Source organism: Saimiri boliviensis, chromosome X (assembly GCF_048565385.1).
Source record: "Saimiri boliviensis isolate mSaiBol1 chromosome X, mSaiBol1.pri, whole genome shotgun sequence".
Taxonomy (NCBI): domain Eukaryota; kingdom Metazoa; phylum Chordata; class Mammalia; order Primates; family Cebidae; genus Saimiri; species Saimiri boliviensis.
In genome coordinates, this window is record NC_133470.1 from 12702499 (window position 1) to 12709305 (window position 6807).

Here is a 6807-nt window from a genome sequence, read left to right on the forward strand (position 1 = left end):
AAAAATATTTCCCACAAATATCCTTTTCTGACATATTTCGAGATGGCTATTCAGAGGGCCTGCAGAGAGGAATAGCCCAGCAAAACTGCCTTTTGTGGAGGAGATTTGCATCTGCAGAGAAAATCGGCATTGGTGAAATAAACAGCCAAGATTTCTCTGAGGCTCCTCCCTTGTCTACATCTAGGAAAGATTGACTGAGAGCCTGAGACCTTTAAAGGTCTGACGAAAACATTCACCACAGGCTACCATCTATTCTTTCTGAGGGCTGCTCCCTGTGAAGTTTCATCTACATAAAAAGGTGGCCTTTGCTCCATGCCGTTCTTCCCCTTCTCTACCTCCCAGGACTTACTTGCATGCTCCAAACCCCTATTCTTTCTGTAACCTCAAGATGGTACAAAAGCACCAACCATCTAGTCATTTCTTTGAGTCTTCATATTTTGTATGACTCCCAGCATGTAATAAATATTTATGGCTTGTTTCTGTCAATCTTTGTATTATCAATTTGTTTCATAGGCTTAAATGAACCTTCAGGGGAAAAATGTAAATTTTTCTGTCACATTCATGATCACTTTAGGCTCTAGGTGTTGGTAAGTTTCTAAGCATTTGGGGATGTAGCTCTCTTTGCTTCACCATTAACCATCCTTTGACACTCAAAATGTCCTTGGACCACCAGCATTGTGTTACTCAGGAGATTGTTAGAAATGCAGTGCCAGAGGCTCACCTTAAATATGGTATATAGTGGCAGAATCTGCATTTTAGCAAGATCTCTATGTGATTCCTACGCACATGCAAGTGAATCAGCAAGTAGGCAATGGAAAGAATTAAGAGATCTCTTTTCTCAAAACATCTCCCACTGGGCCAGGATTGTCATTATTTAGAATGAATTTCTCTAGCTTATGCCCCTTCTTATGAAATATCCCTGGTCTGCATACATGACTCAGCAAGTCATTTTCAGTTCAAAGCCTTCACATGAATCCATCCACTTGGGACAAATGGCAAAGAGTAGGTTTGGAAGGTGAGGGTTGGGGTAGGGAAGTAGAGTAGAAAAATGCAGTGCCTTTGGTGGAAGAAAATGGGTCAGCTCCATACTCATGGTGCCCTGGGACCAGGAAGCTGCGCCACAGTGGTGGGCAGGAAGTAATAAAAATACCAATCACAATGCCCACAATAATGGTAAATAACTGTTGGTTCAGGGGTTCTTAAACTTGTTTGACAATCGGAATCACCTGGGGTAGAAGGGGACTTCTGTTTTTAAAATTATTTTTAAAGAATGGGGCCTTGCTCTGTCACCCAGCCTGGAGTGCAATGGCATGATCATAGTTCGCTGTAGCCTGGAACTCCTGGACTCAAGCCATCCTCTCGCCTCCACCTCCCAAGTAGCTGGGACTACAGATACATGCCACCATGCTCGGCTAGTTTTTAAATTTTTATCTTTATTTTTGTAGAGATGGAGTCTCACTGTGTTGCCCAGGCTTGCCTCAAATTCCTGGCTCTAAGTGATCCTCCTGCCTTGGCCTCCCAAAGTGCTGAGATTACTGGTGTGAGCCACCTCACCCTGCCGAGGCTTCTTAAAAAAATATAGAGAGATTCCCCAGAGGCAGGGACCCACCCTGGGTTTATGCCATCAGGAGAAATCTGAGAATCTGTGTTTTAAATTAGTGCCTGAGGCATTAAAATCTATAGGCAGGACCAAGTAGATGGTGAGCCTGGATCCTGTGGTTGATGCTCCAAAAATATTATCTCCAAGGCTCACAATAAGCCTAAAATATATTATGATATTTTCCTGACTGCATTTTATAATGGAGAAGTTGGGTTGCTTGCCCAGTGTCACACAGGCAGCAGGCAACAGATGGAGGATTCCATCCTAGATCTGTCTGACTCCAAAGTCTTTCTTTGGGAGTGACAGTTTCTGCAGAAGTCCCCTAATCTGACCTTAAATTATGACATCAGTATCTAGGCTTGAGTAGAATTGTGCAAGGAAACCAGACTGGTGAATTAACAAGGATGGCCCCCTCCTTCCCCTTCTGTTGTGGTTAATAACTAGTAACCCAGAGCCTACAATACTGGTTCTCACAGGGATGAGAAACAGGGCTCTCTTGGGTAATTGAAAATTTCTGGTTGCCTGGATATTGAGGCAGTTTCCAAAAGTGATGGAATCAAGCACATATTCCTTCTGCCCTCTGAGACCTTATTTTGTTCCAACAAATCCTTAGAAAGAAAATACAGCAATTTAATACAGCAATGTTAAATAGTGATAGTAGCAAGAACAGGGCACCATCTGGTACATTTGAATAATTGTCAAGGTTGGCTTTTCTTTAAATGCTGCTTATTGCTCAGTCCACCCATATTAAATCACTAGAGCTAGAAGTCATCTGGTGGTGATGTTTTGGTATTACAAGATTGTGCTTGCATATTAAATTCCTCAACTTGGGCTCAGTTTGGGAATTCAAAATGTGGCATTTGATCTTCATCTATATTTAATCTCCTGTTCTTGGTTACAGCTCCTTTTATAGATTTATTTCAAAAACTTTTGATTCTGATGTTGAATAGTGGTTTCCCATGCAGGGTGTGCAAACCACCTAAAAATTATATTTTTCATGGCAACATGAAAAAACTTTAATTTATATGTATGTTATAATGTATATAATATTGAACTATACTGGCAGAACATGTATATAACTTGTAAATAAATACATATAAACACGGGGGGATACATGATTCAAAAATTTTCTCCCTTTGAAATGTTGGCTTAAAGTTTACAAACTTTTCATCCAGTATATTATCTCTTCCTACCAGCATCATGTTATCTTCTCATTTAATAGGAGAGACTTTCTCTTTGTCAATTCGTATTTACCGAACTATGTAGGGTTATGTGAATTTTCTAGTGTGTATAAGAGGATAAGACATTGCTGTTCTTAGGACGTTTAACTATCTGGAATGGAGATGATGATATTAGTGGAAATTTTGGAGGAGGTGACAATGATAATGGTGGTGATGATGCTGATGTTGCTGCTGCTGCTGGTGGTGATGATGATGGCCAAGGAAGAGATAAAAAACGAAGTCCTGTTTATGGTTGTGATTAAAGCAAAATGGGAATTGAAGGCTTCTCCCTGCTATCTGGTAATGCGACATCTTTACCTAGCAGTGATGCTCTTCTCTGCTTGTTCATCTTCCTTCCAATATAGCTTAAAAAGACTTTTTAGTCATCCTCAGCATGTACTATAAATCTCAGCTTCCTAGGATTTGAGCCTTGGGAGCAGGAGGTTTTTCTAAGCCCCTTCCACTCTTCTGTATGTATTTTGGTCCTCGGTGCTCCATAAGCTGTGAAAGTTGTGAGTCATGATTCCCATATGGTGGGATTCCCTCCCCTCCCCTCCATCCACATGCTTGCCCTGCCATCTGCTGCCACTCTCAAGGTTATAGAGCAAGAGATAATGCAGGGAAGGGAAAGGAAAATACCAGGAAAACCAACACTGTTTTATAATAAAATAGAAAAAAAGATGGATTTTTCTTACTACAAAAACAAATTGTATTCACTACAGAGAAATCAGAAACTGAAGCACAAAACCAAACAAAACCAAACCCAAACAAAACAGTCTCCCTCTGAGCATCATTCCTCACTTTAACCATCTCCATGTATGCTTTTCCAAATCTGTATTCTCTATCTATATAGCCAGCTATCAAATAAAATAAGATCATTACCACATAATTTTGTGACCTATTTCTTGTTTAACTGAATCATGAACATCTTTTCATGTCAGTAAATGTACCTCCACACTAGCTCTGTCACCCAGGCTAGAGTGCAGAGGAGTTGTGCAGTCACAGCTGTCTTCAGCTTTGACCTCCTGGGCTTGAGCAATCCTCCCATCTCAGCCTCCAGAGTAGCTGAGTAGCTGGGACTACAGACCTGTGCCTCCATGGTGGGCTCAAGTGATTCACCCACCTCAGCCTCCCAAACTTCTGAGATTACAGGTATGAGCCACTGCACCCGGCCCACACTAGCATTTTTAATATTTAGTGAATATTTTCTATGCAAAGCATTATTCTAATTGCTACAGTTTATATATAAAAATAGGTAAGACAGTCTCTGCCCTCATGTAGGCATCACATCATTTTTTTCTCCCTGTCAAACATTTAGGTCATTTTCATATATTTGCTTTTACAAATAATGCTGTGATGAATATCCTTGTAGCTAAGTCCCTGCATATACTTATAATTTTAGAACGATAGTGGTGGCTACTCTCTGTTTGCCCGTCTGGTCTACTCTCCATCCTTGTCTGCCTTGCTCCGTGGACCACATCGGGGCTCATTTGCCCTCTGGTAATGTGCAGCTCACGCAGGGTTTTCGAGGAGGGTGATAGAGAAGGGTGGGTGATATATTGTGACTCCGACCCTGCCTCCCTGTAGGCTGTCATTAGCTGCATTCTTGTATTGATGGCTATGGTGCCTGGGTAGCCCTCTCCCAGAGCTTAGTTCTCAGGAAGCTGCTAACTCCAAGGTAATGCATCATTCCTTTTTAGTTTCCTTTAACCTTGCTCTTGCCCTTATAGAGAGTTCTTCATTAAACCTTTCTCACTTACCCCATGTGAGTTTGCCATCTGTTTCCTGGCAGGACCCTGGATGATAAATGCATGCTGCTATTCCTGGCATATTCTGCATCTAATTGCCCACCTGCATTGGGAACTTGGGATGGATTGTGTAGAAAGGTCAAGAGCTCCCTTTTCATTGACTGAAGGACTGGATACCTGTGATCATTGAGCAGCCACCTTCCATTTCTTTCTCCTGGACCCCTCCAAGCTCTGATGGGGATTTCTCAACCTATACCTGTGGCACTCTGCTGGGGGCCAGAGGAAAGAATCAACAGAGCCCATAGCCCTCTTGCCCAGAGGTTTGACCTCAAGTATGTGAGAATTTCACCTTGTTCAGGATGCTTGAAACCCTCCCTGGAGTACAAGTGAGGTGGGAAAGGTTGTCGTGGTTATTTCTTATCCTTTTAAACACCTGAGCTCCTCTCTAGTTTTAAATGGTATTACAAAATTTTTTTTTGAGACAAGGTCTCGCTCTGTGGCCCAGGCAGGAGTGCAGTTGCATGATCGTGGCTCAATGCAGCCTCTACCTCCTGGGCTCAAGCAATCCTTCCACCTCAGCTTCCCAAGTGGCTGGGACCACAGGTGTGCACCACCACGCCCAGCTAATTCTTGTATTTTTTGTAGTAGAAGCAGAGTCTCCCTATGTTGCCCAGACTGGTCTAGAACACCGGGACTCAAGCCATCTGCCCACATTGGCCTTCCAAAGTGCTAGAATTACAGGCGTGAGCCACCATGCTTGGCCTATGATATTCTTATTAAGTAGTCAGAAGTAGCCTGGCGCGGTGGCTCAAGCCTGTAATCCCAGCACTTTGGGAGGCCGAGGCGGGTGGATCATGAGGTTGAGAGATCAAGACCATCCTGGTCAACATGGTGAAATCTCGTCTCTACTAAAAATACAAAAAATTAGCTGGGCATGGTGGCACGTGCCTGTAATCCCACCTACTCAGGAGGCTGAGGCAGGAGAATTGCTTGAACCCAGGAGGTGGAGGTTGTGGTGAGCCGAGATTGCACCATTGCACTCCAGCCTGGGTAACAAGGCGAAACTCCATCTCAAAAAAATAAATAAGTAAGTAAATAAATAAATAAATAGCCAGAAGCATATTTTTAGAGCTTCTAGCTTGGATTAGGTTCCCTGATACTATTTCTTATGTGATTCTGTCTTTTCTGTGCCTCAGTAGAAATGTGTTTTCCTAAAGTCTACATCCAATCTTATCTTCCTTGCCTTTGGATTTTCAGATAACACAATCATTCCTTTTCTTCAAAGTTCTTCACACTTCTGTTTAATCAACTGTTCTTGACTGCTCAGAATGAAGTGTCTGTTGCATTTCTTTTGTTACCTTCTGTTCAATGAAATTGTTAGCAAGACTAGTCAAAAATGATCAAATACTCTTCTTTTTGGTAGAAGATGAGAGTTTTCCATGGAGGACATTGGAGAAGGGTGGTAGAGAAGGGTGGGTGATATATTGTGACTCCTACCCTGCCTCCCTGTAGGCTGTCATTAGCTGCATTCTTGTATTGACGGCTGTGGTGCCTGGGTAGCCCTCTCCCAGAGCTTAGTTATCAGAAAGTTGCTAACTCCAAAGTAATGCACCATTCCTTGTTAGTTCCCTTTAAACTTGCCCTTGCATACCCTGCATATTTGGGGTCCTCATCTTATTACTCCAGACCCCTGATCCTTAATGCATTACTTACTGCCTTCTGGAATTCTAGTTCCCAGGGGTAGGCACTAAGAGCAGTCAGAAAGATCTGGAGTTTAAGCCAATCATTATTACTTATTTATTATTATTATTATTTACTTGGCCCTGCCTAAGTAAGACCGCAAAAATTTGATTATCAATTCATAATTGTTCCTCTCCATGGAAATCTTTAGCAAAAGGGCAAAGATTTATTTGTTCTGAAAAGAAACCAGAGCATCCAATATTATTAACTGTGTGAATCTAAGGCTTCCGTCTTTATTGAGTTGCAAGCTTCCTGACCTAGCACACAGGTTATGAGAAGTAAATGAGATGATCTCTATGGAAATAATCAAGCACAGTGTGTGAAACTGTTTACTCACCCTGTGACTTATCCTCCCCAACTCCCTTTCCCGCTTCCTTTTGCCACACCTCTTCACTCCATCCTCTCCCCATCTCCCTCTCTCTTCTCTCTCTTCTACATTTCCTCTTCTTCTCCCTACTTCCCATTTCCTGTCCCTACCTACTATCCTGCCCTACTCCTC

At 42.4% G+C, this 6807-nt stretch overlaps 1 non-coding gene across 1 annotated transcript; it reads right to left on the minus strand.

Annotated features, from left to right (window-relative positions):
* Positions 1 to 6388: 6388 nt before the first annotated feature.
* Positions 6389 to 6503, minus strand: LOC120366641 (U5 spliceosomal RNA). The gene has a single exon (XR_005581227.1). It is a non-coding gene; the product is annotated as a U5 spliceosomal RNA (small nuclear RNA).
* Between the last annotated feature and the right edge of the window lie 304 nt (positions 6504 to 6807).